Genomic DNA, 17120 nt, shown 5'->3' with positions numbered 1-17120 from the left:
TAACATTTCCAGGAATAACACAAGAGGTTTCACGTGCTTATTTTATGTGAGATTTTATCAGTATTTTTACATCTGGGTACTCAAATGTCCCTCTTCTGAGATCGAAAGGCAAATTCAAGAACAAAACACCAACCTGTTTCTGACCAGTTCAGCTGCAATTCATTACTATGGCTACTCTATTGTACTCATGGGAATCAGTAGGATGTATAGTGCTCACTTTGATGCAAAGGGGTTATTTGTCTGTGTGTTTTGGCTCTGGAAAACTGAGGGGGGATAACACTAGAAAGAAGTAATAGTAGGTGCAATGGATTAGCTCAGCTCTGCAAGAAATGGTGGTCCATTAGTCTGTATCTAAGGAGCCCTCAGTTGCCATAAACCAGCTGATCCCAAGACATGGTAGGAGAGAGCAAGAAAACACAGTATCAGTCTTCCTGCTCAGACAAATAAAGTTATTTTGTGAGAGACTGAGCATAATTTATATGAGCTCAGTACTTTCACTTGATGTCAACATAGCACGCTCACAGCAAATTTACCTTCCCTCAGCTATCATGAAAGGAGAAATAGCAAATTTTTCTGTCACCCATATATCATGCTGGAATCAGACAAAGGCTCTAGGGAAAAGGTCCCCAATACAGAGGCTGTTTCAGACACATTTTTGCATTTCTATGCTACAGTCCGCCTCAAATCTTACTGCCCTCATTATAACCAGACATACAGACACATTGGTCAGACTAACGCCTGGAAATCACAGCTAAGGGCAGCTGGATTTTAGGCATCATGTCTCCCTAGACTGCACCTTCCCAGGCTGTAGCCTCAGGGTCTGGGCACAAGGGAGCAAGTGATAGCACTCATGCAGTGATAGCCAAGGGGAACAACTTCAGCAACCCTGTTGTGAGCAGATTAGGTGTAGAAAATACTATCACGGTCTGATAAAAAGACTGGAGTCTCAATTCACAAGGCAACTTGAAAATTAGATGTGGCACCGATCTTCTGAGATGCTTTGCCAGCTTAGCCTCCCTGTACAGTGCCAAGGGAGAGACTTGGGCACCTGGGAAAGGGATACACAGACATCAGCAGGAAAAATTAGGCGGAAGGAGATGCCAAGGAAAGACTCATGCCTGGAGGACTTGGACTAAGTCCCTGAAAGCTCTTTCCAAAGGGGATTCTCAGCCATGACACCAACTCAGTTTTTGTTTTCTCACAGGAAGCTGGAAACCACACCTATCCCATTAGACCCGATAGCCCTGCTACTGGGCACTCATCCTGGTGCTGAAAAGCAAATTTCAAATTTAGTCTCTGCTTGGTTTCAAGAAAGGTTTTGGACAGGCACGTTGGGAGAGGACAAGATCTGAGTCACTGAAATTAAGTATTCTGGGGGATAAGCTTTGGGTGTCTCTCTCCTTGTGGTTGTTCTGCTTTGAAAACGCAATTAAACACTAACTGGGGAAGGGATGGGAGTGCTCCCCTTCTGTTTCTGTGTGAAGTGGAACAACCTCAAGAAGACAGGATTTTCACCCCAGAATATACAGCTCTTCTACAAAGGACAGGAGTCTCTGATTCAACCCCCCTGCTCCAGGTTAGGCAGAGCAGTTACTGTGCCTGCCAGAAAAGCACTCTAACTGACCACATAGTAAGGATAAACAGTCCTTTTTCCAACCTTGTCCGCCTCAGGTGGTTTTGTACATGCTTGCCAGCAAAAGTGCAGAAGATTTGGGATTTTAGACTCTTTCTGAGAGATGTGAGACTCAGAAGATAAACTTCAGTTATTCTGTATAGTCATGCCATTTAGCACATCTCAAAGGTCATTTTGTAAGTGACATGCATCTCCCTCCCTCCTCCCTGCAGATGTATACATTTATTTCCTGCAGCACGGAAATCCTTGGGAGATAGCAACCATGATTCCTAGGAAACAAATGCAGTCTTCTGGAGGCTCAGTCTCATAGAGAAGTTGCATGTTCTGTTTGAGCTCAGGGGAAGAAAGCTACAAACCCCCTCAAAACTGTATAGTTATCAATGTGACGCTGGAAAAGTTGTCCCACTTGTTCCTTCCAGTAGCCCACATGAGACTGACAGGGGAACAAAGCACCAACACGCTTGTGTCCACCACCTACCAGGACTACATGCAGAAAGGAGCGTAGCAGGAGCTGGTAAGCTTAGTACATGCTTGTTACGTGTACTTGGTAACGCTTTTATCCAAAATTACATCTAGAAACAAGAAATGAGTGCATTCTGCAAAAGATGCCTGGTCACTAGAAAGTCTCCCAAGGAAGCAGAGCCATCATTACCCGTGAGGGAGCCAAACCGCAGGCCCTGAAGTACACTCCAATTTGTCACGGTTATCAGAGTGACAGACTGTCAGTTTGGAGAGGTGAGCTCCTTGCAGTCCCTGGCACAGCTAACAGAGTTTTGAGAGTGGTGCACTTGGAACCCTGCAAATAATTTGGCACCGTCACAAACCTCGCAGCCAAGGATTCAGTAGTGCCTAACTTCCTTGGTCAGTCCACAGGTCTGAAGTGAAAGCCTTTCACAATGAGCCTTTCCTAATTCATACATACTTGGCCATTGATAGACTGATACGTGGCAGACTAAGAGGTCTTACCTGCTAGTCTGGTCCCTTGTATGTCACCGGTCCTTCAGCCATGCTCAGTTACCCTCTATGGGAGTCAGTAATGTTCATCTCTCTTCTGGACAGGTATTCTGGCTTTATTTGAAGGTACCAAATCAGAGAAGGGCAAGGTTCTCTTTGATAGTTTATTCCAACAGTTAGTAATTTGCTGTAAAATAATTTGTAGAGTATTTATGTGTCTACCCCAGTTTTCAACTATTTGTTTACTTGTGTAATTAACCAGGTTAAAAAGCCCTTTACAGTTTGGTACTTTGCCCTCCCCCGGTCCGAAGAAGGTGGATACTTAGACATAATAATCAAGTTGCATCCAGTCTTCTTTTTGATAAGCTAAATGCACTGAACCCTTTAGGGCTCTCTGTAAGGCAGTTTATTCTGCCATCTAACCATTTTTACACCCTTTCAGCCTCTCTTTAGAGTAGTTGATGCCAAAACTTGATGTAGCATTCCAGGGTTGATCCCACTAATGCCATGTTCAGAGTTAACATTACCTTACTTCTGCCCTGCTTATGCGCTGTTAATCCAAGCATCCCATTAACCTTTTTTTTGGCCACAGCGTAACTGTGGGAGCTCATGCTGATTGGCTTATCCTTCGATTGCCAAATCCTTTCCTGAGTCCCTTCCTGCTGGGATACAGCATCCTATTCTATAGGCATGACCTTCATTCCTTATTCCTAAAAGTGTATGTGTGCAGTCAGCTACTTAAATACGTTTCACCTAAGTGGGTCAAGCTTATCAAGAAGTCAAGATCATTGCATGCAACAGTTCTAGCCTCTTTGTTTACCATTCTGCATAAGTCACACACCTTAATCAGCAGAGGAGTTATATTTACTTCCGAATCACCGATGCAAATATTTAATCACTTCAGGTCTAACACTATCTCCAGTGGAATCTTAATCAAAACATGCCCATTAAAAGCTTCCCCAGTGATGACTACCTTAAGGTATGTTAGTTTACCAGTTGCTAAACTATCTTATTTTATGGTATCGTACAGTGCTGGACAGATTGTTGTAGGATGCCAAATCAAACCTCACAAGAATGTAGCTATATCACATGTGAGCATGCATATATTTTCATAAACCAGGCTGATACCTGCTCATAGAAAAGGCCTGACCTGGCTAGGGCAGAGTCAGAAAAGGACAGTCTTCTCAGCACGTGGCATTATATATCATGTTTGATATTATAGTTCAGTATTAAAGCCATTCTATTATTTTGCCTTAAGCTGGCATCACACACTCTAACCTAATCCAGCCATTGCTCCAGGCTTTTCTGAATTCTGGTGCAACATTTTTAGGAATAATGAAGTTTACCTGGGACTCCAAGTTTTATTCAACATGGTCAAGGTTCTCTGTAGAGATATTTTTAGGAATCATGACTAAACTACCCAGGCCACTGATTTACAAGTTCAGTGCCAGCAAGCGCTGGCATCATCTTCCATCCTAAGGGTCTCAAAAGTACTTCATCTTCATTGATTTACTCATGCCATGCAGCTCCCTTCCAAATCTTATTAAATTACTCTGCTATTTTCTGCAGTGCTATGAGTCATGTCAGGTTCATAGTGGTTCTGTCCCATATACAGTGCACTACTGGGACTCTTCTCTTGTTGCCTTGCTTGTAAACAGGCAGACTGGCATTAGTGGTCCCTCAGCAACCACTGAGCTTCCAGTCCAGTAAGACAGAAAGTACCTAGCTACTCTATGTTGGACACAATGCTTTTAAATGTTACCAAATTGGTCTTTCTAAAGAATCCAGCATTGGCTCACTACTGCCAGCTGCAGAATACAGCACGTCTCCCATGTTAGATTCTTTCTACTTTTATTTCCACCAAGGTGCACTCTGTGTAGTGCATGGAGGGTAATCATCCCCCTGTTTTCTTTTTCTATTTTGAACCATTCAGATCTACTTTCCATGTCACCTGTGCGTGCACTGCGGACAGACATCTGGAGTTTCCCTTGGCGTGAAGCTCCTTGCCACCATTCATGCACATGCCCAGTTGCAGTAGGCTGTGTCATTAAGGGCAAGACCACACACCTGGGCATCCCAAACTAGCATAGCAATTCCTCAGACAGTGTAGATAACTTTTCTGAGTAGAAGAGGACAGGCCTGATGGACATGACAGCGTAACTCCACAGCACGTGGAAATGACTCAGTGGCATTTTATTCAAGATGTAGTTCCAGTTTTGTAGCAGTCTACTAGCTTTTGGTGGGGAAAAGAAGGTGAAGAGGAGAGCCTTCAGGCAAGTCGTGGATGGAAGTCTTCACTGCCCGGTTTCCCACCAGCCTAGCTGTCATGGTGGGTTGAAGGCCAGCACCCGCAGCCTCCCTAGACAGGGTCTGAGCAAGCTGACAGGAAAACAAGCAGGTTCCTGCAGAGCTGTTTGACTTTGACAGTTTTCCAGTTTAATGCTTTTGGTCTGAAAAAATGACAACCCGTTGTGTACTCTGAGTCCGTGTCAGAGGTAATTCCAAAATTGAATAGCCATTTCACTCTCTCTTAAGCCCCTCAAATCTTTTAAGAGCTGAGTAGTCAACTAAAAAAAATATAAGTAAATCACTAAATATGGTGCTTGTAACCTTAATGAAAGAATGACTAATGAAAGTCATCCTGAAATAATTACAAACCACATTGTACAATGTAGGGAATGAACAGGGAGACTGTTCCCAGCTACCCATGGAGAGATCATTTAATAAAAGAGAATGAGGCAGAGACAATTGCAATACAAGCTGCAGGACAAAGAAGGAAACTCCGTTTCCTCATATTTAAGATATCAATCACTTCTAACGTTGCACAAGCAGAATAAAATCAGATTACCCTTTACAGTGACCTGAGAGCTTCCTTTGCTAGGTGACCACGCTCATTATTAACAACAGGCCAACCACAAGGCTTCGTGCCCATACAAAATATAAAAGAAGAGGAGGAGGGTTTTATCTACTTCCCATCAGGCTATCAGATGAGACATCCGCTGCTGCCGGCTTGCTTGGCTGAGGCAGGCAGGTTGCTAGCGTGGAGAATCAGAACAGGCGTTTCCCGTCAGGCTTGCACAGTAATAACACATCCTGGGTTCCTCGCTGCCTTGAGGGCCCCGTGCAGTGGGCACAGCGAGTTTGCCAGGCTGGGCAGTGATCTGTCATGGAGTGAAGCAGCCACCACTCTCCTTAACTAGTTTCCTGAGCTCTACCACTATACACTGACAAGTTAGCATTTAAGGAATTTTCAGCTTGTCTTTGCTTTAATCCTTTTTTTTTTTTTTCTGTCTTCCTCAATCCTCCCACATAATCTGCAGAAACACATACCTGTGTTAGGTCCTGGATTGCCCAGTCTTTGCTGATACATGTGATCTGGCTGCAGCTCTACATGCAGGCTGCACAGGACAGGAGGCAGCAGCAGTGCGATGGAGACAAAGGCACGTGAAATAGTGCGCTGCACATCTTCTCTAACGTGTGCGTGTTGGGGTCAAGATGCATTCTGACAGGCATGGTGATGGGGATATGGGATGGAAAGACACCAGGGATGTATGTCCTATCCTGCATGTCTTCCTCCAAGGCCAAAGTCCTGTTAGTGAGACCTCCATCCCAGTTATGCTTGAAGGGAAGAAGGGAGAAAAGACACCAGTCATGAAAGAGGCTGCACTAAGTAGATCCTATGGGCCATTATTGGCAAAATCCTGGAAAAGAGAGAAAAATTCTTGTGCCAGTTGTGTGCCTGCAGAGCCACAGGGTCTCAGTCAGGTGCTGCTGCTGCTGAACTTACCATGCTTGCAAAAATTGCTGCTCTTTCTCCATGACTCAATTTAATGCCCTGCCCAGGCCTATAATGCCACAGATCTGCTGACCCACCTCACCAGGTGTTGACATGATGTATGAAGCTGGCACCTTCTTCCAAGGCATGAAAGTTAAGGGCGGGGGGGGGGGGCTTCTTCTGAGCACCTACAGCTGTCTGATAGTGTAGGTGTCTATGAGTTAGTGTTGCTCTAGGTTCCCTTCAGAGTCAATGGAGAGAAACAGACATTTTTGGTGATTTCATCTCATCTGAAGTAGACCTATAAAACAGGGCAGATGAATCATGTCCTGAAGGTGCTCATTTTTCTCTATTGACAACGGAGACCAGCCCAAGGCAAGACAAACGGCCTCATCCCTGTCACAGCATCACACAGCTGCCTCTCTGGGAAGGGACAAAGTCATGGTCTTGCACCAAGGGCTCCCTCCTCCCGCATAGCCCTGCCGGGGGGCAGCCCCCAGTCCCCACCCCTGGCCAAGGGTGAGCTGCGTTTCTCAAGTCCACTTCTTCTGGAAAGTTAGAAAGAAGAGCAGAGAGATTATACTGCCCATCCCTTTGTCCCTGTAGGGCTGTTCACTAGTGCATGGCTATAGGATCGTACCATATAACTTGCTCTATAGGCTGAGTGACACAGGAGTGAGAAACCGGGGGCAAGCAGATAGCCTCCTCTTGCCGTGTATTACCAGTTACACGTTCTTATTTCCTTGTTCCAGGGGTAACTTCAGTGAGTACCAGTCATGGATTTAGGCACCGTTCAGCAGAAGTGAAGGAAAAGAACCTTTTCCTTAAACGCTAATTAGGATTTAAAAACTAACAGCTCAATATTCAGGCTCTTGTATGTGATACTCAAGAGCGAGCAAGCTCACTGATAGCTGGCACTCTGCAGCTATCCATTTCCTTAGACAAGGGGAGTGATTAGATGTGAAATGACCTTAGTGACAGTTAAGGAAAATGACAGTTGGAATGTCACATTTTTTAATTAGCTAAGAGCTAATATTTAATTACAGCTTTGATTCATAGGGTGTTTTTCACACAGATGATTTGGCCATGCTCGTAAAATTGTAACTTATTTAGTATTAATTTACTTAAGTTGCTGATTCAGTGAATATAATATAAAAACCTCCACGAGCAACAGCTGAAGAGTCCATACGCTGCCTAACCCTTCTGAATGTGAGAAATCAAATTAAGATTTTGAATGTACTTGATGTACAAGTAACCTTTTAATCAGAAGAATAGGATGTTTGTTGTTGCAATGAAACAAATGAAAGTGTAGAAGCTGCTATCAATACCGGACCACTGTGAGAAGGAGTTAGTGATTTGCATTGCCGCAACAGCAGTGGCAAAATCCAGCAAACACAGTCCCTTGCCTCAGGCTGCAAGTGACTGCTCCTTGCTCCCTGACCACTGCAGTGGCTTCATGCTATGCCCATGTGCCGCCCTCTGTTCTCACTTCGCCCTGCACCGACCCAGAACACACGAAAGCAAGCAGAAGAGGAGCGTGTGGAGGAAACAAAATAACTCCTTTTTCTTCAAGTGTTTTCACAGAGTTCAGGGCTATGCATTAAGCTGGTATTTAGGTGCTCAAAGACACAGGTAGGATCACACTGAGATTCCCACCTTATCCCTTCCTTTTTTTTGACTGTAATTCCCCCATGAGCTTAACTGCATGTGGAACTAGAGAGCTGCATGGCTCTTTGTGCCTGTGACAGCACAGCCATGGAGTGCTGCCAGGGCACAGCCAAGGTGACCCGCAGGCAGCAGAAGCTCCTGTTGGCTGTCCAGCATCTCTTTGCTCCATGTCACCTCTTCAGAGTGATGAAATTTACTCATTTGCCAATGTATGCCATCTTACGTGCTGGAAAAGAAGACACTTGGATGCCTTTAAGATAGGACTGAAGTGCACTTAATCATTGCAAAAGCCATTGAAAGGGACTTGAGTTTCCAGGCTGCCCTGTCCCGCGGACTGAGCCAAAAATTCAGGAGTTATTGAAGATTTTAGTGCAAAGAGGTCTTGGAGCAGCTGATACAGGTACAGGGAGCACCATCTGGTGGCTACTGCTGCACAGTGTAGCATTTTCTTCATCTGATCCCTTCATGAATGGATAGTTTTCAGTCCATGTCTAATCAAGGCATTAACAAGATTTTTGGAAGCTCAGATGTAGCGTTATACTCATTCAGTCTCATAATTAAAAATACTCTTTCTTTATGAAGTTGGAACTGTAGGAGAAGGAATAATTGCCACTAAAGTAGCTTTGAAGTCTGCCCACACACACCCCCTTTCCTAATTAACCCCGTGGATTTTTTTGTTTGACTGTGCACATCTGCTGTGGGATCACACAGCTGCACTGACTCACTGCAACAACTCAAGCCAAACTGGAAGAGCAAAGAACTGCAGAAAAGTCAGCTGAACTTGTCTTTGGTGACTTGAGGGGTCATGGAGGCAATGCCTTGAATCCCTGGCAGGACCAAGTCTTCCTGAAAGCATCCTGAGTTGTTTATAATCCTGACTAACGTGCACTGATGTTGCTGCCAGGACAGGAGCATGGTGAGCTTAGAACAGGGCATTTGCAACACCAGTAACAAAAGCTTATATCTCTCTGAATTAAAACACCTATTATTGCTACAGTTTCTAGCACAATTTCACATATATTTGACCAGGCAAAGATCAGGTGTCCCCCAGACATCAAGAGTTATTGAAGAGAGATGTGACCTACAGCACAAAAGAGCGCTAGTTGCTCAGGGCAACTTTTAACTAGGGCCATGAGACAGCCAAGTGGACCTGAGCTGGCCAAATCCCAGTTTCTCACTGCAAACTTTCTAACCACAAGTTAACGCAGCCCTAAATTTCTTGAATGTTTGGAAACTGAGTCCTTAAAAGAACCAGTTAACACTGGAAACAATTGGCAGGTGGGCACATTTATACAGTAAAAATGTTTAAACCCAACCCCTTTTCAGCAGCAGTGCTCTCTGGCTCTGCACATAAAGTAGGAACTGGGTTTCCAGCAAGCAGATGCACCAGCTCGATCCAGTTAATGGTAGTTAAACAGCTATGTTGTTGATTCGTGTCCCCAGAATACAATGCCCTGGGACAACCCAGCTCTCATAAAGATGAGTAAAAATGACGCAGGTCTGCTTGGGTTACCAATGGTAACATTTCTATTGCTATGATTATTTTCACACTATTACACTTTAAAGCAGATGTCAGCAGGTTCTTCATTACAAAGTAAATCGTAAGGACTAGCCGCAGTCCCTAGTCAAGCCAGGCAATATCGTGTGCAGGTAACGTGGGCCTGAGGGACTGGCTGTCCCGTGTCTCTGCAGCTTGTGCATGCTTCCTGGCACCAGCTGCCAAGGTCCTACTCAGACCCAGATCCTGCGGTTCATTTTCTCTTGGCCATGCTAAGTGCACGCATGCAGTCCTTAGTCTATAGGTCAATATATACTGAGGATATCCTGAAGTCCTACAGCATTTTCATGCTATTTGGGAAGAGGTAAGCAAGCAGGTAAGCTTGGGTAAGGAACATTGCTATGCCATCGGCTTAGACCATCTGCAGCTTTGACCCCCCCTTGTTGCTATTTTGTCTAACTTGAGTGTCTTTAGAGCTTTTAGTGTCTCACTTCAGTGTCTCTTTCAGCACGCAGTAGAGCCAGTTCTCTGCAGAGGGAACTTCTGGCCCGGTGGCTTCCCTGTGTTCATCAGCCAGTTCCTTCTGTTCCTCTGGCACCTGGCTCACAGGCTGGAGGAGAGCAGGAGAGAGATGACATTCCTGATGTTTCCCAGGCCTCTCTTGTTCAGTCTGAGAGCATGTCCTGTTGCTTTGCTCCTCCATTTTAAAGAAGGTGTAGTTCCCACTCTCCCTCACGAGTCTACAATGACAGGGGCACTAAGGGAAATTCCTAGCATAGGCCACATAATCCCAATTGGATAAAAGATGGCGACTGCACAACCTGCTCTTCCATGGCGTGGCTAGATCTGGTCCCAAACTGCCTGTGGCCACGGGAATGCAGTGCAACAGCTGAGTATAGTCCTGGTTTCATAGCACCGTCATTTTCATCACAACGTCTAATAACTTACTCATTAAGTTGGAGCAAAACTTTTGGTTATTAACAGCAACTGGAACAACAAATTTTGGAAAAGGGAGATTATTTAAAAATCATTGTAAGACTTAGGTCTCATCTCATCAGTTCCAGGGCCATCACAGGACATCAGTCTCACTGGGAAGTCAGCTGGCAGACTGCTATCAGTCTCAATAAGAACAGAACACAATACTTCCTATGACCTTGGCTTTGGTCACAACACGTGCAAAGTGAATGGTAGCTTAACTGATTAGCACTTAGAAGCTAGCTAAAAACTTGAACAGCAGAGACTAATACCACCCACCGTAGTTCAAGAACCACAAAAGAGAGACGATTGCCTGTTATCTGAAAGCTGTTGGGGCTGGAATAACGGGCTAGGTGGGTCTTGTTTTCTGAGCCAACACAGCAATTCTCTACATAGCAAGCTGAGATATTTCTCTAGATATTTATACTACTGACACTCATGGGCCCCTTCTGAGGCTAGAGGGCTAACACTGCCCAGAAAGGGAACATCCAAATTTTGGAATTGTTGTAAAACAGGGTAGAAGTTTAACAGATGTGGTGAACCTTATCTGATGCTCTCATTTGAATGCCAGCTCAAAGCATCAGAGAGTACATCTTGCAGAGGTTCACATGAGCAAAACAAATTATCATTATCTGGCTACATTCCTCCTGTCTCTACAAAAAATGAGTGATATATTAAGCTATGGTTGGTGTGCACTGGTCAGTGTTCCACTTTCCGACTAACACATATTTTATGCTGTCCTACAATATACGCTTTCTAATATTTTAAATTTCCACTTATTGCTTAGTTTATTATTTTCCACATTTATGAACTTAAGCAATTTAACTCTAGTTTTCTCTCTTCCTGCATGATAGATCATATAACTGGTGAGAGACTCTGACCACTTACATCAAAGTATATAAAACACGTACAGAGGACTGAGGCACTTACATCACGCTTCAGTGAAACATGAGGCAGGAGAGCTCCAGGTTGCTTCTCAGATAGGAAACAACAGTAGCACCCAAGGGCTGAGTATGGTGCTACATCCCAGAAGATGGTGGCCCCGGTAACCCTTGTTGGCTTGGTTGCTTTCACAGGCAGGCTGCCCAGCAGGCTCGACAGCAGCCCTGCTGCCAATCGCAGGAGAGAACCTCGGCGTGGGAGGTGCATTTGAAAAGTTTGGGGGCGCTGTATAACTCCCAAACTAATGTTTAGGTATTGCTTAGTTCATGTGTCTAAGGAGATAAAACTTGTGTGGCTGAACTGACAATTGGTCTACCAGCCCATCTGTCTATTCAGATGTTGACCTTCCAAAAAAACTTTTGCAAAGGTTGGCCAATTACAACTAAACTTGAAATGATGCAGATGCCTCCAAAGAGAGGCTCAGAGGTCCCAAGTATGATGAGGTCACTGAAGTATGGTGAAAATCAGAGGCTTTCAGTACTGCTTGTGCTAAGGGAAAGCCCAACCATTACCCAGACTATGCCATCTCTTGCACAGCCAAACAGTTTGAGAGGATGAGAGAGAGGAGGCAGGAGACAAGCTGGCACCATGGAATGACCATGGACTGGGGGCAGGGAAGTCATGGAGATGGGAAGGTGCGTTACTGCAGCGATGGCGTATAGACCATGCAGGAAGCCAGTCCCTAGGAAACCAGACTTGTGTAGTTCTGCTGTTTAGACACAGGCTCATCCCTATCTCCTGAAGCCAGAGCAGCTCAAGTTTCTCTGCGTAACAATATCATTCAGTTCCAGGGAAAAAAAATGTGAGTCTGAAACAGGCAAAGTGCCTTTCCTCAGTCATATAGATAGACCCTGACCCACAAAGATGTAGGGGCTGCTTAAATCCCACTGATATCAACAGGAGCCAGCTACCTAGATACCTTTGAGCATCTTACTGCCAGCCATTTATTTCCCTGTCCCACTTGCTGGGCCTGCATCTCTCCAAGTAGGGAATATGCACGAGCCTGCCTGAATGCTACCTGGGAGCAATCTGCTGTGGAAAGGGGAGATCTGACTACTGCTCTCCTTTTCAGAGTCTAGACACCACAGCATGGTGGTAGGGGGATTTTTATTGGAGTAGGGGAAAAAATAAGGCTAGGTCCATTAGATCTAGCTTCTCTTGTTTAATCTAGATCAAAGAGATCGTGCCTCTGTGTAACTCTATACTGGACCAAGGTTAGCTCTGTTGCTGATAGTACTGGTCTGGCCACCCTCCCCTCCTGCAGGTAGCAGAGGCTCCAAATTACATGACAAAATAAGAACAGCAGATTCCTTCAGAATACAAAATTGTAAAAACAGAGATTTTATTTGTAAAGCATTTTTGAGAAAATCATTTAAAATACCACTTTTCTTCAGATATTAAATATATTTTGCATGAACAAGTTCCATAGTACAAGCCTGCTGTACATGTTTTTTATTTCAACATTATTTGCAAGGACAACAGAAAGGTTTACTAACAGTGAGAGTTTGCTATTCAAAGTAGACCTCCCAAAAAAGAAAGAAAACCGTATTAACATAAGCAAGAGGGCTAATTTGTATTTTCAACACATAGCTCACTGAAGAACTTGTATTTACTGACAGAATATGTTATCAAGTGACTGCTCAGTGAATATAGCACCAGACCTAGCTTTGTTTAAACCCCGCATAAAATATGTTTAACAAATATTAAATCACATCATTGCCTTTCCATCAGTGAGGTGGGCTGTGACCCCATACCCCAGACCTGAGCAGCAGGACAGACAAGCTGATACTACATGGAAAGAAAGGGAGAGCAAGTCATGCAACAGCCCTCTTTCATAGGTCCCTGCAAATAAAAAAACCCAAAATATTCCAGACAGAAACATAAACCACCAACACAACTTTGTGTGCAAAGGCACCCTAGGTGCTCACACAGCCTTCCCTTCTCAACCAGCACAGCCCGTCGGCCTCACACAATGACACTGCTGCTAAGCCAAGGACAGAGGAGCAAGGCTGGATGTGACTTCCCTCATCAGGGCGAGGACATTGCCTGAACTAAATCAGCCTTTCTGCAGTAAGGTCAGCGCATAAGGCTGCACCCTTCTGCTTAACCAGGGTCCTCAGCAAGGTTCCTCCAGGAGCCATACTGTAGCACAGGAAAGGAAGTATAGAAAAAAAATTAACAGTGGCTGCTCCCAGAGGACACCACCCCTCTGCTGAGGTCCTTTGTCTGCTGATGTCCCACAATGTGCTACAGTTCTGGACACCTCCTTGCTCTAACCTGTGCCAACTAACCATAACAAAATCCTCAAAGACAAAGGGCCTGAACTGTTCAGGGGGCGTGAGCCAGGGCCTCAACATCACAGGATATTCAGTGCCTCAACATGAATGCCAAGCGTAGGCATACAGACAAAATACACGACACAGGGAGAAGTGGTTTGAGATTAAATACATAAATCCTACTGAAAATATGTACAATGATATACTGCCCTTTATCATTTGTTCAGCAACGTGTTCCAAGCAGAAAAAATACACCACAGGAGAAACAGCCTGTGACTTCACTGGGACTGCAGCTGTCATGAAAAGAGACAAAGGCCAGTTCTTTTCATTGCTCTAAAGCACAAGGTCTGATGCAACGCCACAGGATCCTTCAGGTTGCTTTTAGCAGACTCTACTTTGGGATTATCAAGAGCGAGACAAAATGGCACTATATAACACACCCTTGCCCAACCAACCATTTTTGACAGGCAAAATTAGACGAGTGAAATACATCAGCCCAAATTAACCTTTTGTCTCCCTTTCTTCATCTGGTACTGTGCAATTACTGATTTCCTATTAAACCACACCTGCATTTAGCATGCTATACATTTGTCACATAAAGGCAGTTGTTTCGTCATAGCTCAACAGTTAAAGACACTAACCTTGAATTCAGAAGCCTCCAGATCAAATTCCTGCTCCAGGAGAGACTCCTACTGCAAGTCTACATAGCCCAGATCTATCCCACTTCCCTTCAGACTCCTAACCAACCTGCATATGCTAGGACACTAATTGCCCTGGACTCATTATGCAGCCACTGGAGAGAAAGAGGCATCTTCATATGGTCATAAAAATCTCAGGTGAGGTGAATCACCCTTGGCCAAGTGCATGAAGCCCAACAGGATGACTCTGGGCTCAGCTGTGTATTCAGGTGACCTGCCACAGGTACTAACAGCAATCACTTTGTTTACTGTGTCAACTAAATATGAGAGAGTATTGAGTAATTGAGATCCTGTCTCTCTCTATAGCTGATGGTTAGGAATCAATGCAATACCTATAGTGGATTGTCAGCACAGAAGTTTCTCTGTGTCTCAGTCTGCCACATGTACAATGGGGAAAATTCCCCGCTGCATAGCTGAGAGCAACGTTAAAAGGATGATTCATGAGAGGTTGTTAGGAGCTCAGGAATTTCGTGATGGACATTGCGAAGGAGAGGGTAGAGTTATCTTAAGTTAATATAAACAATTAACATAGAATTTTAAGACAAATATATGAATTTTTCTCTTTACCCAAAATATGCAAATGAAACTGATAGCTTATATTATAAGTGCTTGTAGACAAAGTTTCCCAGGAGTCCTTTGGGCTCAACAAAATATTTCCCTGATCTTTTCTTCATGTGGATGTAAACCAATGTTACCAGAAGAATCAGCACTAACGCAACTCCAAGTAAAACTCCAAGGACAATCACTGCCACTTTCCAGGTGGAACTTTTTCCAGTTGATGACTGAGCAGAGAGAGCTGGAAATTTAAAACACATTTTAGAAATGTTAGCTAGAAACAGTAAAAAGTAGGTGTAAGAAAGCTGAGAGCCCTAAGTGACAGCTGTATTTTATTGTTTGGCCGCTTTGAAACTTTTGAATAATATTAAAAATGGTTTTGTATGTTGTAAAGATTTGTTAACTAGAAACCTCTCTCTCTGAAGGTCCTTGTGATCTATTGGTGACATCCATAATCAGCAGCTCTGAGTTTTTTCTTGGTGGGAAGTACCTGGAAGGTTCTGGGAGGAGAAAACTCCAGTCTGTTGTACCTCAACAAAAAGTCACTCCAAGGTGGGAAAAAGGGCCATGAAATGGAGCTGTACATAATTTAACCCCCACAGTCCGCCTTATACTTGCACAAGCAACTTTGTGAAGTTAATCGGGACCTGGTCAGCCAGCTGTACTCACACCTACCCATGTCTTGCCCCACTAGACAGTCCACTAAAACCAAAGTCTCTAAACTGGAAAGCTTCCTGATTGCCAGATAAAGGTAATGAAAAGCCTGTAGCACATGTAAGCATACCTCATCTTCGTGGTAAAGATGCATGTAGTAATGGTGGAAAGGCTCATAGACTAAATTATAGTGCTAGCCAGCATTTTACAAAGAGAGGGTATTAACTGGGGCAGAGGGAGCATCTACATTGCATGAAAAACCCCCACTCATAGGAGCTCAAGGCAATAAGCACATTACCACTAGCATGAGCATGGCAGGTACTGTATTTTGGATTAATACCCTTCTGCACAATTTCTCCTTCCCCTCTCAGCCTCTCTGCATCTCTGCGGTACTTTGTGTTGCTAAATCCACACTGCCTCTGGCCAGGGGAGCAGGAGCCAAAGGTTTTCAAGGGTTGTCCAACAGAAGAGGTGAACCCTTCCATCACATCTCTATCCAGAGAGAAGTATTGCATATACTGCTACAGAAGAAGTCTCCTCATCCCCTTCTCCATTGAAAGCCAATCCTTTAGGATCAGTGTGGCAGGTACAAAGGTGATACACACTGCAACCAGAAGCTCACCTAGCCCTCCTCTCTGTGAAGACAACTCATCCTTTGAGTCTGGAACTGGGTATGTGTAATGGCTTGTTAAAACAGATCCATAATCTACATGATATCTGGACTATGTGTTGTGTGAATGTTTAAATAGGTTACCTGAAATACTCGAATCTCTTAAAGGAAATAAGTTAATTTATCAGCTTTTGTGAAGAGCAGGGGATCTGACCCTTTAATCCCCACACCATCACAGAGAAGCTGTTTTAACATAACTTACATTGTACAGTTACTTCAGTTTCGTCACCAAACTTGCTCTTTAATATTTGACTTAAGTGTGCCTGCATAACGTTCACATCAATGCGCTCTTGTTTTTGCAGTAGAGAAATAAAATAAGCAATCACACTCCCAGGTCTGAATCCAAGCATGATGATATCGAAGTGGTCATCTTTCAGTTTAATGCGCATTTCTCTGACAACCTGTGTAAATTGAAATTGATATTTGTTCCATGTGTCAGTCAACTGAGGCAGAGCAGGAATGCACACAGCATACACACATCAGGATATTAATTTTCTGCACTTATTCTTTCAAGGTAATTGCTTTGGAATAACAAATAAATGAATAATGACAGTAATTTTTTTTTTTATACCACTAAAAAACTTACTGAAGGAGGATTCCAGAACAATGCATGGTCTGTGACTAAAAATATGAAATCAAAGTTTGACTTCCAAAGCAGTAACCTATTTAGCTAGTTATCAATGAATAATGCATTGAAACTAGTTATCCTCATCCACGGGCTACAAATCCATATGGGACTCCGACTGTACAATATTTGGAATCTACAAAGTGCACTTATTTCTAAAGTTATCTTCAGTGTCCCCTAGCTTTTTTAACATGTAC

This window comes from Vanellus vanellus (genome assembly GCF_965231255.1).
Source record: "Vanellus vanellus genome assembly, chromosome: 1".
NCBI lineage: Eukaryota > Metazoa > Chordata > Aves > Charadriiformes > Charadriidae > Vanellus > Vanellus vanellus.
This window is presented reverse-complemented; position numbering follows the sequence as displayed.